Source organism: Ictidomys tridecemlineatus, unplaced genomic scaffold (assembly GCF_052094955.1).
Source record: "Ictidomys tridecemlineatus isolate mIctTri1 unplaced genomic scaffold, mIctTri1.hap1 Scaffold_808, whole genome shotgun sequence".
Lineage (NCBI taxonomy): Eukaryota > Metazoa > Chordata > Mammalia > Rodentia > Sciuridae > Ictidomys > Ictidomys tridecemlineatus.
Genome location: NW_027526025.1, coordinates 143,203 through 163,177, shown reverse-complemented (window position 1 = coordinate 163,177; position 19,975 = coordinate 143,203).

Genomic DNA, 19,975 nt, shown 5'->3' with positions numbered 1-19,975 from the left:
GGAAAACTAGTACTTACTATTTAGCTCACTGGGTGTTAACTATCATAGTGTGCACTGGTTAGTTTATAGTTTATAAAATATCACTGCATATCTCTCATTTTAATCAGATTTTAAGTATACACATGTAAAGTCCTCAATGTCAACATACAAACAAAAAATACGAGAATGAGAACCTCCTTCATTTCTCTGCCCATAGGCCATTGTGCTGAATTTAATATCTGTTAAGGAAATACGCATTTCCATATTTTTGAAACAAATATAGGTATGTATTAACATACTTATACTTTTGGAAAGTCAAAATAAGAGAACTCTTCTCAGTTCTCTGAGGATTTAGACTTAATTGATAAACCTCTATGCAGTGTGTATCTTTGTTTTTTTTTTTTACAAAGAGTATGCATGGCTTTTGTAATTGAAAAGCCATGAGACCAAGTTGAAAAAAATAATTGAAGTAGCCCAATTTTGTTCCTTTCAGGAGAGGATTCAGTCCATCCTCTCACTCCTTCCAGAAATGCTTTCTGCTGGGTTGTGAGTGTAGCTCTACGGTGGAGCACTTACACAGTGCAAAAGGCCCTGGGGTTCAGTCCCTGGTGCTGCAGAATTAAGTAAAGCTGAACAGTAGCAAACAGGGCTGCAGTTCTAGCTCTGTGGCAGAGCACTTGCCTAGCTCCTTTGAAATACTGGGTTCAAATCTCAGAACCACATTTAAATAAATAAATAAAATTAAGGCTCATTGGCAAATAAATAAATAAATAAATGAAAAACAATAGCAAACATTTTCTGGAATGCTATTGCACAGTAAAGTGGTGAGTATTGATAACAGTTAGATATGGTATATTTCAACAAGGTGGAAGAAAAGAGCCCAGATGTTTTCACCATATAAAAAGGGGAAATGTTTAAGGAGGTAGGTGTCTTTAACCTGATATAAACATTGTACCTTATTTGGTGTATCAAATCATCACAAGGTACTCCTAAATACATAGAATTTTTACATTTTATATATCAGTTAGCGACAAATTTAAAATATTTTCCATATTCTCTGAAGTTTTGTAAACAAAACATGATTAAAAAGTTATTTATGAATAAATAACTTCTGAGAATCCTAGGCACTCTCATTTTTATTTCATTTTCCATAGGCTCAGTAATACTTCTGTATTTTCTCTAGGCTTTTGGTATTCTCATCTAATATATTTTGGCACACTGTTAAATGAAATTAAAGTCAAGGTTGCTCTTCAGCAGACATATAAGACAGGTTCTGGAAATTGTGTTCCTATGATAAGATGTTAGGATGACACAGTCAGTCCCTCTCCCTGCATCAGATCCCTTGTGATACTCTGAACCCCCATAGATCTACTTTTTCTGAATTACTGGATTATTTATTGTATTTATTATTTGTTGTCTGCTTCTCTTCATCAGAATGGCACCCACAAGGCAGGTGACTATTTTTCTTGTTTATTGATGTATCATAAGCTACTGTGAAACAGTGGTTGGCAAATAAATAGTGGTTACAGTATAAATGGTTGTGTGAGTGAATGCAAAACTAACTACAACTCTAAAATGTGGATCTGGTGAATAAAGATAAGGAATTCTGCCAGGTGACCTGCAAGTAAGAGAGATTGTGTAAGGAAAGCATCATGAAGCACAGGCTACATATTGATACTAAGGATGCTTCAGAAATATTATTGGATTAGTCTTCATTGACTCATGCAAAATTAACTTTAATTGAGTGCATACAGTATGTTACTTGGAGCTGGGAAAACCAAGACAACTGCCGCTGAAGACAGGAGATTTTCTACCTCAGGGGCAAGTCTTTTGGGATAAGGTGTAGATCCCCATCTGAGCTACTCTTTTCCTTGGCTCTGAATGTAGATTTAAATGCAGAAGTACATGGAAAAGTAAATCCCCTTTTCATAACAAATAAGATAACTGGGAATCAGCAGTTTCTTAAAGCAGAAACGATTTCGCTTTCCCTCTTTTCCCAAAGCAGCAGATTTCTGGTCTCACCAATCAACTAACCATGTGAGTTGGGGGAGGAGGCATCTGCATTTGTCACTGGGATCAGTTCCCTCAATCCCAGGGCAGGTGGCTACAGATTCCCCAGTCCCCACCCTGTAACAACTGAAGTTGCAGACAGCCTTCCTTCCAAGAGCACCTTCCCAGTGGGTGATCTGGTGACACAGGGGAACCAGGACTCTTCTGGGATCTAGACTGACAGTTTCCCTGGACCAGGTAAATGCTGCCTGCTGGGCCCTGGCCAGGCATCCTCAGCTAATGGGATAACAGAAACAAAGTTACAGTCCCCTGTCAGGGACAAGAATGAAGGCCAGGGGAACTGGGGCTGTTATTGCTGCAAAGCAGATTTCTCTGACATCTCCCTGCATTTTGCTGTTTTTCCCCAGTGGTGACCAATAATATCCTAAGCTGAAAGAGTTTTGTATTGTCTGGTTGTGCAACAAAGGAAGGAGAAACAGAGGCCTGACCTTGTGTCTCCTATTTATTTCTTCAAAAAAATTTTCTTGTTCTGCATGGGATAGAATCCAGGGCCACACACATGCCAGGCAAGTACTGTGCCCCTGAGCTCCACCCCGGTGCCATCTTCTCTTTCTTTATGCTCCATTCAGTAGTCAGCAGCTGTGCTGGTTCTTACTTCCAGTGCATCCAGAACCTGGCTTCCACTCAAGGCCTCCATTGCTCTGGCCTCCCTGGTCAAGCTGTGGCCTCTCCTGATGGCTGGGATGACCCCAGTGGGCTCCTGGCTTCTCCACCTCTAGATTTCTATCTGTAGGAAAAGACCAGTGGAGGGTATACTTCCAATCCTTTCCTTTTTAAATGAAGCACTGCCACTACTAAAGTATGAATCTGGAATGATCCCTACAGGCCCAGGTGAGAAAGCTTTGATCACAGCCACAGGTGCTATTGGGAGGAAGTGGGATCTTTAAGGGGGAGGCTAGTGGGGAGCTTCCTGTTAAGGGCCTCCTTTCAGGGGACTGAGGAACTCTGGTCTCTTAATTTCCCACTCTCTGCTTCCCAGCCACCATTAAGTGAGTCACTTGCCACCATGCACTGCCAGGGTGATATGTGGTTTCACCCCAGGTCCAAGAACAACAGGGCAACCAACCATGGAGTGAAGCCTGCAAAAGTCAGCCAGAATATACCTTTGTCTTTCTAAGCTGATTACCTCATATATTTGTCACAGTAATGGAAGCCAATGCAAGTACAAAGCAGGGGAGGGGACCACAGAGAAAAAAGTGTAACTTAGTGAAAAATTATGTGGAACACCCTAGAACCAAGTCAAGAACAGCACCTTGTCAGCATCCCACATGGCTGCATCCTAGCCCTAGTCCCTCCTCCCTCCAGAAGTAACCAGCACCAGGGCACACAAGCTCAAGGGCTAAGACAGACACCCCATGCACCACTTGGTATGTCTTTGTGCAGTTCTTGGTTTGCAGGTTCCCCGCCCTGTGTGTCTTTTCCTTGGTCTCTTTGTTATAGTGGCAGGCCCTGGGACCCATGGAGGTCCTCACATCTGGATTTTGCTAATTCATATTTAGAATATTGTACACACCTTCCTTTCTCTTTCTTCCATATCTCTTGCAAAATGTCAGCTGGATGTAGAGACCTGTTCAGAGTAATCTGTGATGCTGAAAAAAGTTCTGAATTTTAAAGTAGATATTGGGACCTGAGGCAAACAACATTAGAAACAAGATCATGATGCTAATGTCCACCAATTGAAGCTCACCAGGCTGTCACCTGTGGTCAGAGTCAGTTTACCTAGATTTCTGGTGGCTCCACAGCCACACAGAAGCATTTCAGAAAGAAACATGGAGCAGTGACCCTTAGAAGATTCTGTCTTCTATTCAATGACTCCAAGATGTGATTCAGGACAGGGTCAAGAAGTGAGGCAGCTTGGTTATTGAGCATCTTAACTACTTTTGTCTCAGGGGTGGGAAGATTACTGGAGAGTCACAGTCCATGTTGGGAAAGAGGTTGTTCCCTAAATGGCCATTTCCCCTTGTTCTGGGCAAACCTGGGGTAGGTAATGCCTGGTAAGAAAAAGGTTGGCTCAGTAATTTCTGTTGCCTCAGAGTCAGTCTCCACATAGTTTTGGATATGACCACCATGTGGTCCCGCCTGAGGTTTTCGTTCTATTAGGAGTGCTTTTGTTGACTTGTGGAGATCATGGACGAGCCACCTATTATCAGAAAGGCCATTTCCCTTTCTGAGTTCCTTTCAGGGTTTAGATGAAAACAGCACTGACTTCTACCCATATAAAAGAGAAATTGATCCAAAGTTCCAGGTTTTCTTGTGCCTCTAATCAATTTTCACATTAGTATAGATTTTTTTTTTTTTGGACAAAGGCCCTTGTTCCTATGTAAACAAGTGCTCCACACATTACCCCAAGGCTGTGCTAAATACCACCATGTATCCAAAGTAAAATGTTTGAAGTAAGCCATACATCTTTGTTTCAAAAAAAAATATTAGTAAAGCGAATACGTGTAAACAGGGATTGAAGTTGATTCAGCAGAGAGAAAACTTGTCCACTGCCACCTATAATCCCATTTAGCAAGAAGTGTGTGCACACAATATCACATAGATGGTAACAATGCAAAGGATAGCCAGAACCAGCATTATGAAGCCATAGACATAATAGATGTGAAAATGAAATACATTTCAATAAAGATAGAGCCAAAAGGTAAAGTTTGTCCCAGGCAAACAATAACTGCATGCTACATAAAATATTTTTTCTCCAGTATAGGACAAGGCACAGCATTGGCACAACAAAGGAAGTTGGGCTGACCTAACAAATTTCAGCCAAGTATTATACCAATGTACAGACAAGCTGAAACAAATGTCAAATAGTAAAAACCTTTATTGAAAGAGGAAGACATAATGAATACAAAAATGAATCACAATTATCTTGGAGTCCAGAGAAATATAGCTAATTAAAATTAATCAGCTAATGAAAATTATCAAAGTATCACTACGTCTTCATTGTTTTAAAGTTTAATTTATAAAATATTCACTAAGAGTGTATCTGTTGACCGCTTAATGTCTTAGGAACAGTAGTTCTTAAAACTTGTGACCTTCCTTCTGCTTTTAAAAGTTATTCAGCACTCAAATCTTTGCTTATGTGAAGATTATCTATAGATATTTATTTTATTACAAATTAAAATTCAGAAGTTGTTAAATATGAAAGTAATTTGTTAATTATTAGTTCATTTAAAAATGACAATGACATATTCATTATATGTCTATCAACTAATGTTTTTTTTAAATACAAGTACATTTTCTGGGGCTAAAGGTAAAACCCAGTTTTGGAGCACATACTGAGCATGGGTGAGGTTCTGGGTTCAATTACTAGGGTGCAAGCCACACAAACTCCCCCAAAATTGCATTTCCAAGACAAAACTATTCAGTGAGAAGAGTGATATTGTTTTTCATATTTGCAAATATCTCTAACGTTTGGCTGAATAGAAGATACCTACATTTTCATATCTGCTTCTACATTTCACAAACCAAGTAGCCTCTGGTGAATGCCAGTGTAAGCTTATGTCAAAAACAATGAAAGAAGTAAACAAGACTTTGGTGATATCATGAAATTACCATGGCAATCTTATGGACTCCCTGAAAAGTTTCCAGGCTGCTCAGTGGTCATAGATCACCTTTTTGAGGAATAATATGTTAGAATGATGGGCTAGGAGAAGCACAGACCTTAGGGTTTCCTTTAGAACATTACATCAACCCTGGGTTGTCCTATTTTCAGTTGTCCAACCCCGTCCCCTTGCCAAACACAGCTTTGTAGGACGCTTCAAAATTTCTAAGGGATTTAAGTGCATTAAGTCCATTTCCATTCAAGAGATAATCAATAACTTTCACATATTCACAAATTAATTTTCTATTTAAAAGCTTTTTATGAAAGTAAAAAGCATAGAAATAAGTAATGACAAATTGAAAGTATTATCAAAGCATTTTGAGGTTCGTAGTGAAACCCCTGGATTTTTTATTGTGAAAGAGCAAGGGTCTCCTTCAGGAACTGGCTTTTCCCCATTTGTGTATTTCTCACATTAAGCAATCTGTAACAACCTATATTCACTTGTTTCCTCTAAGAGGATTCTATAAAACCTGGACCTAGGGGCTAGAGCTATGTGCTGTCTTAGTTTCCCAGAAACACCTTGCACTGTTGGCTGTCTTTGCACAGAGGCTGAATTCTTCCTGCAGGAGTAAATCCTTCATTTGGGGACAGAGAAACAGTCTTTCCTCTTATGAATCAGCTGCTTGTGCTGAAGAAGACTGAAAATGAACAAAGATATAATCTAATGTTAGATACTAATAGGTCCTATAAAAAGTTAAGCAAGGTAGGGACAAAGGAAGAGACAGGGCATTTGATAAGTTGGTCAGTGACATTGCTGAGAACTCAGGTGGACATTTGACACAAGATCTAAAAAGATTGAGGGAAAAGTCCATTTTTGAAGTAAGAGCAGTCTGAATGGAAGCCATAGAAAATGTTAATTCTCTGAGGACAGAATTAACTTGACTTATTTGCAGTTGAGGAAACAGCAGGACAAAGTTTGGCTGGAGCTACATGAATGGTCAAGATTAAGAAATGGGGGGGGGGGTGCTAATTGTTCCAGGACAGCTCATAAAGTATCATGAGAAGACCATGATAGGTTATCACCCTGCATTACAAAAGTGCAAAAAGCTATTGGGAGGTGGTCAGTAGGAGAGTCTTATTCAAAGGGGCCCATTCCTAGTACAATGGGGATGTTGCCTGGAAGCAGGTAGCCCAGTGGGGAAAGATGTGCTGGTGGCTTTCCCTAGGATACTTACCATAAGGGAAGAGTGTTTTTTCCTAAGCTCAGCATATTTAATTTAATTAATTTAAGTTAATTTAATTAAGTCCCACAAGCACAGCATATTTAATTTCTTTAAAAAATTCCTGAGAAACATTGTTTTCCAGTGCAAGACGTTTGAAATGTTTAAGATTCTTCATTCATATCGAAAAGTGGTGAGAAATAAAGCTTGTGGGACTCAATATGCCATCCTAATATAATCTGGGATTTTAACTGAAGAGTTGAAATGAAACAATCACAAGAATTTAGGTTGTCACACTAATTCTATTTGGCAATTTAGGTAGCAGAGGCTTGATTCTTAGATTCTATCATGAATTCTAGAGTTTAAAAATAAAACCTTTCCTCTCAAAGAGGCCAAATTGCATATAAGTGAAAATGTCTAACAGGGTCTTTCCAGAAGCTTCCATAGCAACTTTCAGGGTTTAGACATGGAATGAAGCCTCTTTTCCATCCCCAGATTCAGTGACATGTTCGTTTAACATGGTTTATTGACTACCTCTTTCATGAAAGGATTTTGAAGTATTTTTCAAACCAATGTATATAAACCCACAAAATTTCCGAAGCATGCTTGGAGGCTGGCCAATAATGTATTGTCCTGACAGTATTAAGAGTAGAGTATCTTCTTATGGAGAATGTACATTTCTTTTCTCTCTAGGGAAGCAAATTTGGATAGAAGTTATGGAGTGTTCTTGGGATTTCTGGGGATCTACGAAGGGTGATCTTTCATTTCAGATTTTCTAATACAATAATCATGTTTCAATAGTCCATCTTTTGTTTACTGCTTTATTTGATGCCATCAAATCTAATTCCCAGTTTGATTTTTTTTTTATGTATTCATACATGTACTTTGGATAATGAGGCCTATCACATTCCACCATCCTTGCTAATCCCCTGACCCCTCCCCTTCCCTCCTACCCCTCTGCCCAATCTAGAATTCATCTAATCTTCCCAAGTTCCCCCACCCTACCACACTACATGTCAGCCTCCTTATATCAGAGAAAACATTTGGCATTTGGTTTTGGGGGATTGGCTAGTTTCACTTAGCATTGTCTTCTCCAATGCTATCCATTGAACTGCAAAACCATGAATTTATTCTCATTTATTGCTGAGTAAAACTCCATTGTGTATGTTTGCCACATTTGTTTTTCATCCATTATCCACTGAAGGGTATCTAGGTTGGCTCCACAGTTTAGCTATTGTGAATTGTGCTTCCATAAACATTGATGTGGCTGTGTCTCTGGAGTATGCTGTTTTCAAGTCTTTGGGTATAGACTGAGAGGGATAGCTGGATCAAATGGTGGTTCCATTCCCCGATTTCCTAGGAATCTCCATACTGCTTTCCATATTGGATGCACCAATTTGAAGTCCCACAAGCAGTGCATGAGTGTGCCTTTTCCCCCACATCCTCACAAAACTTATTGTTGTTTGTCTTCATAATAGCTGCCATTCTGATTGAACTGAGATGGATGGTATCTCAGAGTAGTTTTGATTTGCTAGAGATGGTGAAAATTATTTCATATATTTGGTGACTGATGGATTATCCTCTTCTGAGAAGTGTCTGTTCATGTCCTTGGCCCATTTGCTGATTGGAATATTTGTAAGGTTTTTTTGGTGCTTAGTTTTTTGAGTTCTTTATACACCCCAGAGATTAATGCTCTATCTATATGTGTGAGGGGTAAAAATTTGCTCCCAGGATTGTAGGCTCTCAATTCACCTCACAGATTGTCTCTTTTGCTGAGAAGAAACTTTTTAGTTTGAGTCCATTCCATGTATTGATTCTTGATTTTAATTCTTGCGCTATAGGACTCTTATTAAGGATGTTGGGGAGTAATCCCACATGTTGGAGACGAGAGCCTAATTTTCTTCTATTAGAAGCAGCATCTCTGGTTGTATTCCTAATCCTTGATCCATTTTGAGTTGAGTTTTGTGCATGGTGAAAGATAGGGGTTTAATTTCGTTTTGTTGCATATGGATTTCCAGTTTTCCCAACACCATTGGTTGAAGAGCCTATCTTTTCTCCAATGCATATTTTTGGTGCCTTTGTCTATATAATTATAATTTGTGCATTGGTCTCTGTGTCCTATATTCTGTACCACAGGTCTACCAGTCTGTTTTGGTGCCAGTACCATGCTGTTTTTGTGACTATTGCTCTGTAGAAGAGTTTAAGGTCTGATATAGTGATGCCACCTGCTTCACTCTTCCTGCTAAGAATTCCTTTATCTATTCTGAGTCTCTTATTTTTCCAGATCGATTTCATGATTGCTTTTACTATTTCTATGAGAAATGCCATTGGGATTTTGATCAGAATTGCATTAAATCTGTATAGTGCATTTGGAAGTATGCTCATTTTGATAATATTAATTCTGCCTATCCAAGAGCAAGGTAGATCTTTCCATCTTCTAAGGTATTCTTTGATTTCTTTCTTTAGGGTTCTGTAGTTTTCATTGTACAGATGTTTCACCTCTTTCATTAAGTTGATTACCAAGTATCTTCTTTTATTTTGAGGCTACTGTAAATGGGGTAGTTTTCCTCATTTCCTTCTCAGAGGACTCATCACTGATACACAGAAATGCCTTTGATTTCTGGGTGTTGATTTTATAACCTGCCTCTTTTTTGAATTTGTTTATTAGTTCTAGAAGTACTCTGGATCGTTTTGGGTCTTCTAGGTATATACTGTCAGCAAATAGTGCTAATTTAAGTTCGTCTTTTCCTACATGTATCTCTTTAATTTATTTTGTCTGTCTAATTGCTCTGGCCAGTGTTTCAAGGACTATGTTGAATAGAAGTGGTAAAAGAGGGCATCCCCGAATTGTTTCAGTTTTAAAAGGGAATGCCTTCAAATTTTCTCTATTTAGAATGGTGTTGGCTTGGGGCTTAGCATAGATAGCCTTTAGGATGTTGACATAGATTCCTCTTATCCCTAGTTTTTCTAGTGTTTTGAACATCAAGGAGTGCTGTATTTTGACAAATGCTTTTTCATAGGATTCTTATCTTTGAGTCTATTGATGAGGTCAAGGAAGCCTCCACCAAGATTTAAAATAAAGGCCTGGCAGTTCAACTTATAACAAGTTCAGAATCCCTGTAAGAGGCCCTGATGTGGGTAATGTGGGGAAACTGTGAGATGGAAGCTGAAGCTGCCATAGAGACCCCTGGGATTAAGAGATGTCAGTACTGAGGATCATGAGCCAAGGAATGTTGCTGGCTGAGGATAGAGCAAATCTGAGAGGCCATGGGACAGGGCTGCCCAAATATTTTAGAACACACAAGATACAACCCTGTGGCCCACACAGGACATGAAGATATAAGACTTGTTGGCCCACTTGGGTTTTAGTCTTGATTTGGTCCCATCTCTTCTTTCTATGTGCCAATTTCTCCCTTTTGGAATGGGAATATTTATTCTGTGCCATGTATACTGGAGATCATACTTACATACGTGTGTGTGTGTGTGTGTGTGTGTGTGTGTGTGTGTATAGAGAGAGAGACAAGAACTCACAACCAAGAGGAGTCTTTTGACATGAAGTCTTGGGCAATGATGGAACTGTTAAGGATAAGAGGACTCTTTAAGATGCAATGAGTGTATTATGCACAGTGAGATGGACATAACCTTTGCTAGATCAGGCGTGGCATGTGATGGTTTGAGATTAGGTGTGCCTGAAAAGCTCATTTGAGTTAATGGAGGAATGTTCAGAGGTGAATGATTTCATTATAAGCATGGTAACCTAATCAATAGATAAGTCCTTTGGGTGGATTGATAATTGGCAAGGACCACTGTACTGGGTTGTAACTGTGGAAAGGTGGGGTGTGGCTGGAAGATGGAGGCCACTAGTAGCATGCTCTTGGAGACAATATTTTGACAATTGCTTTTTCATAAGATTCATATCTTTGAGTCTATTGATGTGATGAATTACGTTTATTGATTTCCATATGTTGAACCAACCTTGCATACCTGGGACGAATACCATTTGATCATGGTACAGGATCTTTTTGATGTTTTTGTATTTGATTTGCCAGAATTTTATAGAGAATTTTGCATCTGTATTCATTAGAGATATTGATCTAAAATTTTCTTTCTTTGTTGTGTCTTTGCCTGGTTTTGGAAACAGGGTAATATTGGCCTAATAGAATGAGTTTGGAAGTGCTGCCTCTCCCATTCCAAAAGGGAGAAATTGGTACATAGAAAAAAGAGATGGGACCAAATCAAGACTAAAACCCAGGTGTTCCTTCTTAACTCTCTGCTTTGTGGCCCCCATGAGGTGAGCAGCTGCCTTTCAAACTGTCCTTGTATCCTACTGTTCTGCTTTACCTCTGGCCCAGGGCCATGGAGCTGGCTGCCTATGAACTGACACCTCTGAGACATGAAATGTTCTGCATCACCTTAGCCCCAGAGCAATGCAGTCAGCCAAACATGGACTGAGATCTCTGGAAAATGCAACGCTAGGCAACAGGAAGAACACTGAACACTTTCAATGTGGTGTAGAGAGAAGGATATGTATGTGCTTTGGTCAGGATGAGAGGGAACTCCTCTCAAACAAAATACACATATTTTACCTGAAATAATACCAGAGTCAGGCACTTACTGGCTTAAGGATCCTGTGGGACAGTTCCAGGGACCACTGTAATGGTTCTCTAAATTGATAGTATGGTGGAAAGTATAGAGGAAAAATTGACTAGAGCTATTTGGGGGCAACTGATGGTGGTTTGACTCTGGATGGCTACAGTCATGTCCAGTAGAACCATGGAGATATATTTGGAGCCAAGTGGAATGACTGCCTAAGTAACCCAAAGGAAAGCAGCCTCAGAATGACCCTCTGGAGGGTGACGATAACTGTATGGTGGGTGTGGGAGAAGAAGTAGCACAGAGTCGGGAGAACCCTGAGCTCAGACCAATTGGGGGTGGGGGTCTCTTCACCCTGGAGCCTTCCTTGACCAACCGCCTTGGCCCAAGTCCTTCCTGCGTCATGTGTTCCAGCCACACGTCACAAAGGCTAAACTCCAGTTCAGCCTTTGGTCGAAGGAGGAGCTGGCTTCTCAGCCAAGCTGCTTTGTGCTGACCAGCGTTGGACTAGTGTGGACTTCTGCCTAGTGACGAGCCAAAGGTGCCCTCAGCGGGCAGTCTTTTGACCAAGTGCGGTTGCAGGCCACGCTACAGGGCTCTCTTGGGCCGTCAGACTCCCCTCCGCCTTGCCTGTGAGGCTCCCTCTCCTCACAGGGACCACCCCGCTGCACCTGTCTCTCCACTCAGCCTTGCCAGCAGGAGTTTCTTCCAGGATCCCCGACCTCAGGGGCCTCCTGCTGCTGGCAGGGACAGAGGCCCGCTCCTCTCTTGGGGGATCCTGCTGCCCGTGTCCTGGGGGTCCTTCTGCAAAAAAAAAACCAGTGCTATCCTGGAAGAACTTGCGGATGTTCTGACCCTAAATAGCAGTAAGGATGCGCCCTCCTGGGCGCAGACCACTCCTCCTGCCTTCAGTTCCTCAGCTCATCCACCAAGCTGAGGGGCCCATGAGAGCTGCTCGATGCCCTGCTGGTGCATCTAAGGATGCTGAGCTCAGGGCCCAGGAACAGCTCGAAGAAGGCAAGATCCACCAGGAGGAGGAGGAGGAGGAGGAGAAGGAGGAGGAGAAGGAGGAGGAGGGGGAAAAGGAGAAGGAGGGGAAGGAGGAGGAGGAGGAGGAAAAGGAGAAGGAGGGGAAGGAGGAGGAGGAGGAAAAGGAGGAGAAGGAGGAGGAGGAGGAGGAGGAGGAGCAGGAGCAGGAGGAGCAGGAGGAGCAGGAGGAGCACGAGCTCGACACTCAGGGAGACCTCAGTGCCCTGGAGCCCAGTTCTTGGCCCACAGAGAGAAACAGTATTCCAGAGAGGGCCCAGGTGTCTCCCAAGAACTTGACATATGGGAGCCCTGTCACCTGCAGCTCCCACCGCCCTGCTCAAGGAGTGCTTGTCCTGCTTAAAGCTGAGGGCTTCTTAACACTGGACAAGTGGGCCCAGGAGCTTGTAGGTGAACTGGATCTGCCCACCTCTCCAGCCTCCCAAGCATCCATCCAGGGAGAGCAGGGCCTAAAGCCGACCTGTGTTCTATCCCAGACTTGGCCCTCACTAACTGCTGCTTCCAGGAGGCCAAATAAAAGAAAAAAAGCTCATGCCAGTGGCCCTGCCATCACTGATTGCCTGGCATCAGGATGGGCTGCCCCCACCTGCAAAGCGGCCACTTTTATGTTCAAAAGGCACCCTGAGGAGGGTTCAGAGTGCCAGAAGTAACAACGTGGAGCCTGAGGCAGAGGTCTCACAGGGCAGAAGAGAGGATCTGGAGGACTGCACCACCACTGTCCATTCATCCTCCCCACCTGCAGGCCCTGCCTGGAATGCAGGCGCCCTCCCCCTACCCACTGACCCCTTTCCCACAGCAACCATCCTTGCCAGCAGGCAGTTGGAATTCCAGCCTGCTGGGCCCCTGAACCTACCCATCCCTCCACCTTCCCCCTCATGTAATAAAGATGAGGGGGAAATCCCAACTTCCATTCCTCTGCCTCCTCCCACTAAACCTCCTTCTCCCTTCAGCCCCAGTCCCCAAGTTGGAGTTACCCCTAATGTGTTTCACCCAACCACACAACTGTCAAGACCTGTGATACCTCCCAATTTCCACCTCCCCATACCTCATACCCAGGTCCCTTTCCCCTCCAATCCTACCTCTTCCAGAACTGAATCCCCAACCCCCATGTGTATTGATTCTCCTCCTTTCTTCTTTTTATCCTCCTCCTCCTCCTCTCCCTCCTTACCCTCTCCCTATTCCCTCTCCTCCTCCTCCTCCCCCTCCTCCCCCTCCTCCTCTTTCTCCTCCTCCTCCCCCTCCCCCTCCTCCTCCCCCTCCTCCTCCTTTTTTCCTCCTCCTCCTCCCCCTCCTCCTCCTTTTTTCCTCCTCCTCTTTATCCTCCTCCTCCTCCCCCTCCTTCTCCTTTTTTCCTCCTCCTCCTCCCACTCCTTCTCTTCCTCCTCCTCCTCCTCCTCCTCCTCCTCCTCCTTTTTATCCTCCTCCCCCTCCTTGTCCTCCTTTTTATCCTCCTCCTCCTCAATTTCTTCCTCCTCCCTCTCGCCCTCTTCCCCCTTCCCCTTCTCCCCTTCCTCCTCCGCCCCCTCCCCTTCTTCTCCTTTTTCTGCTACTCTTACTACTTCTCCTCCTCCCCCTCTTTCTCCTATTCCTTCTCCTCCCCCTCCCACTCTCCCTTTTCAACATCTTCTTTTTTCTTCTCATCCTCTCCCTCCTTCCCCTCCTCCTCCTCCTCCTCCTCCTCCTTTTCCTCCTCCTCTTTTCTCATCCTGGCCCTCTTCCTCCTCCTCCTCCTCCTCCTCCATCTCCTTTTCCTCCTCCTCTTCCTCTTCCTCCTCCTAATGTTCCCTTTCCTTTGGCTGGTCCTCCTCCTGCCCCTCTTCCTCCTTCTCCTCATTCCTTCCTAAGATACACTCCTGTCCCTTCCACCCACAACCCCAATACCCAGGGCCAACACTCCGCCCCTCCAACCCTCATTGCCATGTCATCTTCTCTCCTTTCCCAGAATCCCGCTGTGCTGCCTGAAGACACGGCCATGGACACTACCCCCCCTTCCATGGTGGTCATTTTCAAATCTTCTGTGTCCAGTGACAACTCTGGCCCACACCGCAGTGTCCATGGCCGTAGGCAGCACAGGCAGCCAGCAAAGGGACCAGTCCTCCCAGGCCCCCCAACCCTTCAGTTCTCCCAACCCAACCTCAATTTTTCCCATTCCTTTGTCCCACCATCCACCCCTCAGCCTACATCTGGTAACCCTCCTGGACAGCAAAGAGCCTCTCTTCCCAATGCACCCATGGTTACCATGCTGCCAGTGAAGGTCCACTTACCGGCCTCCACCCTGACACAGAGGGCCTCTGCACCACCAACCTCCCAGGCTGCCAATGAAGAGCCCATGGATACGACTCCTTTTTCGAAGGCTGTCATGTTCTAGTCACCTCCTGCCTGCCAAGTTCTTAGACTGATTCAATTTGGTAAGCATGGCAGACACGTCGACAGCTATTTCTATTTTTGTAGGCCTGGTGCCACATATTTGGGATTTGATTTCTGCTTGCTATTTCTTCCCAATGTTACTTTTGAGGTAAAATGTGCTTTGCAAATGTTGGCTTTTGACATAATAGCTGAAGGCATAATTACCAATGCAGCAGCACATGTGTGTATACACACACACACACACACACACACACAGAAATGCCACAGTCTTTGCCTCTAAGTTTCAGAAGTAGGCAAACTTGAAAATTTTCTAAAACCATAAAGGAGACTAAAGAGATGTGGTAAGTGTATGAACTGTGGGAGCCTGGACTTCAATCAAGCATGGAGGATGACAACAGGACAACTAAGAAATTGGGCTATAGACTGGAGTAAAGTATTGTGTCAAAGTTAGTTTCCTGAATGTAGGAATTTTCCAGGGTTATGGGAGAGAATGTGCTGTCCTGGAGAATTCACAGCAGAGTAAAGCATTAAGTGTACAGGGGTATGAGACACACATACTCTTCTCAAACTGTTGGGAAAAGTGTAATTAGGGAAAGAGGCAAGATAAAGTACATGTGGAAAAATGTGAAAAGTCTGTGACTCCTCCTAGAAATTCCAAATAACTCTCATGGAGAGACAGGAAATAAAGTTCGTCCAGGAAGTTTCAGGGGTCTTCCCTCCCCCACTAGGAAGAAAAGTTTGGCATTCATTTTCAAATACAGTGACTTCAATAATTCACATGTATAGATGAATCTTCCAACTATTATAATATAGACCTGTCTCCCTCATTAATGATATATTAAAATCTTTAAAAGCTGTTGCTCAACAAGATTGGTTCAATAAGATTGGTTATATCAATTAGGAAAGGCCTTATAAAAATTCTCTTAACAGTCTTCTGGAATTCTTAAGTTTGAAAATCCTGCAGAATGAAAAGAAAACATCTAAAATGACTATAAAGCATAAATCACAGTGGATTGGAACTGATGAAGAATGAGTGCATGTTGTGTTTACATAGAAAGCAGAATTGGGCTTTGCAGGAGGAAACGTGACCAGGCCAGAAACAGGGCAGCAATGAAGTTATGTAAGTTGTCAACAGTTTGATAGCACCATGATTTTGACCATGAAACTCTTCCATGATGTGTGTCCTCATGAGAACCCTGAGGTGCCGGTTTCCATGACTCTGTACACTATGCTTTGCTTTGCTTCACATTCTCTATATTGAAGAACCTGGAGTAGAGCAGCTTTCTATTTCTCAAAAACATTACATTTATCTCTCATCTCATCCCCCTAATATTTCAGGTTGCTTAAAAGATAACAAAATACTATTTGATAACATATGTTAGAGGAGGAGAAAATGCAAAACTAGAGGTAGAAACATAAACAAGGAGTAGAAAGAGGCCACTCTGTAAATGCTTGCCATAATGCCATTGACCTTGTTCTGAATAAACTTGGGGTCAATTGAAGGTATTTTTTGTTTGATTACTTTTCAGGTTTTATTTTATTTTTATTCTAATTTTTATACATGACAGCAGAATGCATTACAGCTCATATCACACATATATAGAGAGCACATTTTTTCATATCTCTGGTTGTATACAAAGTATATCCACACCATTCGTGTCTTCATACATGTACTTAGGGTAATGATATCCATCTCGTTATGCCATCTTTTTTACTCTTAGGCTCCCTCTCTTCCCCTCCCACCCCTCTGCCCAATCTTGAGTTCATCTAATCCTCCCATGCTCCCCCTCCAAATCCCACTATGAATCAGCCTCCTTATATCAGAGAATATATTTTGCATTTGGTTTTGGGGGGATTTTCTAACTTCACTTACCATTATATTCTCCAACTCCACCCATTCACCTGAAAATGCCATGATTTTGTTCTCTTTTGTTGTTGAGTAGTATTCCATTGTGTACAAATACCATATTTTCTTTACCCATTCATCTCCTGACAGGCATGTGAGTTTGTTCCATAGTTTAGCTATTGTGAATTCTGCTGCTAGAAACAGCAGAATTCACAATATCTGATGTGGCTCTGTCCCTATAGTATGATGCTTTTAAGTCCTTTGGGCATAGACCAAGGAGTGGGAGAGCTGGATCAAATGGTGATTTCATTCCCATTTTCCCAAGGATTCTCCATATTGCTTTCCATATTGGCTACACCAATTGGGAGTCCCATGAACAATGTAGGAATGTGCCTTTTTCCCACATCCTTGCCAACACCTATTGTTTGTATTCTTAATAGCTGCCATTCTGACTAGAGTGAGTATAAATCTTACATTTCTCTAATTGGTCAAGATGTAGAACTTTTTAAAATACATGTGTTGATTGATTGTATATCATCTTCTTAGAGGTGTCTCCTCAGTTCCTTAGCCCATTTGTTGATTGGGCTATTTGGTTTTTTGGTGTTTCATTTTTTGGGTTCTCTATATACTGTAGAGTTTAGGAGTCTATCTGATGTGTGACTGGTAAAAATTTGATCCCAAGATGTAGGCTCTCTATTCACCTTGCTGATTTTTTTTTCTTTTGTTGAGAAGATTTTTAGCTCAATAGATCCCTTTTATATGATTTTAATTGTTCCACTATAAGTTTCTTATGAGGGAAGCTGGTGCTTAATCCAACATGATGGAGATTTTTGCCTACTTTTTCTTCTAGTAGATGCAGTCTCTGTTTAATTTTGATCCACTTTGCATTGAGTTTTCTGCATGGTGAGAGATAAGGGTTCAATGTCATTTTGTGGCATATGGATTTCCAATTTTCACAGCACCATTTGTCAAAGAGGCTATCTTGTCTGCAATGTATGTTTTTGGTGCCTTTGTCTCATATAAAATAACTGTAATTATGTAGGTTACTCCCTGTCTCCTCTATTCTGTACCATTGGTCTATGAGGTGATTTTGATGCCAATACCATGCTGTTTGGGTCACTATTGCTCTGTAGTATAGTTCAAGGTCCTCAGCCTGCCTTCTCTCATTCATGCTCCCTGAGGGCAGAATATGTAGGTCACTGTAGTGCAGTCCCAGTAGAGATCAGAGCTGTGAGGGGGTGTCAGTGATGTAGCATGCAGCAGGGACAACAGACACCATGCAATAGGGCCCATGGAGCATGTCCCTGTACTGGTCCATAGTAGAAATAACCCATATGAGTGCCAGGTCAGAACTTTGTCTTTTCCATTTATCTTAGTTGGCAAACACAGGGGTGCTGAACTCTCTTTGCTTTTGGATATAGAGTGACACAAGATTCCAGCAAAAAGCAAAAACTTGTGAAAGGACACATTTTATTCAAAATCTTTCCATTAGTCTGGCCTCCTATAGTTTCACTCAAGGGACCATTCTTATTGCTCTCAGCATGATTTCAATGGACTTTTTGCATCACAGGACAAATCGTATTTGAACAGGACACTATAAAGTGTTACAGTTTTCAATATGAGGTGTCCCACACAAGCTCCTGTGTGAGACAATGCAAGAAATATTTGAGGTGAAAGGATAGAGTTACAGGAGCTTTAATGCATGCATAGGATTAAATGAGAGACCAGTATAAGCTGGTAGGTATTGGCTAGAAGTAGTAGTTCCATGTGAACATGCCTAGGGTTTCCATTTTGTGCCTGGTGAATTGCCACCTCTGTGCTTCCAAGTGGCCATTCCTGAGCTGCTTTCTTAAACAACACTCTTCTGACAGGATGTTTGGCCTCATATTGTGCCCAGAGTTAGGAACACAGCTGACTATGAATTACCTTTGAATCCAAGAAAGATAAATTTTTCCTCCTCTAATTATTCTAGTCATCTCTTTCATACAGATAAAAAAAAGCCACCTAGAATAGAAATAGGTGTCAACAGGTGAGTTGTTTGCAGTGACTTGCCTAAATATTTGGTTCAGAAACTTGTGGGGACTTTGGTAATTGGGATAGATACTTTGAATAGTTTAGAGATGTAAGCTGGAAAAGCTCTGAACATTGTTAGTGAACTTATCATATGATTCTGGTGGAAGCTCTAAACAACAATGCTGATAGGATTGTTGGTAGGAAACACTGTGCTCATGAGTTTGCACAGGAGGAGGATTCTGCTGGAAAAGGGAGTAGAAGACATTTATGTTACATTCTGGCAAAGATGTTGTCTACTTTATGCTTATGTCCTATCACATTCCTGTGGTTAAATTTAGAGGTGATATACTCATTACTCTGATGGAAGAAATGTCAAGGAAGCACAGAATTCAAGCAATGATATGGATGTCTCTAGCAGCTTTTATTCATGGAGAAAGTGGAGCACAAGGAAGAGTGTAAGCTTTCATTTTGGTCAGAAAAGGGGGAGTAATTCTGGGCCTCAGGAATTGTGGTTGTTAATGCATTACAGTCACCAAAGAGATTCTAAAAAATTACACAGACACAGTAGAGAAGTAGCTTAAGGTCATTTCAGGAATTGGCCAGATTCACAAATCATGTTCACAAGTTATGAATATACAAATTCCACTGAGAAGAGAAACTACTAGGAAGTTTGTTCTCCATGCTCACTCAGCCACACAAAACTTGCCCCTTCCATGGTCCTCAGAGGCTTGGCTACTGCTTGAGATGGGGACAGACACTGGCTTCAAGCATGTGGTGCTGGTTCTGAAGGAATGCAGAATCCTGGAGTTAGATGGTCATAAAGGCTTCCATAGGATTGCAAAAGTCGGCCTGGAAGGTCAAAGTGTAACAAAGTGAGAATTCATGTAAGTAGGCCCTGAGAGGATCATGTGTGTAGTTGTAGAAGGAAGTTGAAGCTTCAGTAGTGACGCCGGGGACTAAGAGATGCTGGCAATGTGGACTATATGTCAGGAGATTTCTGGCTAAGGATACAGTTAGCCTATGTGAGAGGACATGGGTCAGGGCTGCCCAAGTCCTTTGGAGCCCACTGTCCACAACATGTGCCCAGATGCTGAGCATGGAGAAAGAGGACTTGTTAGCCCAACCACATTTAGGTTTTGATCATAGCCAGCTTTACTTTCTGTGTGCCTATTTCTCCCTTTGAAATGGAAATACCTACTCTGTGCCACTGTACCTTAGTTATACATGAGTTGATTTTGATTCCTACAAGGTCTGAAAACCAAAAGTCTAATTTGAGTCCCAGAAGAGACTCTGAACTTG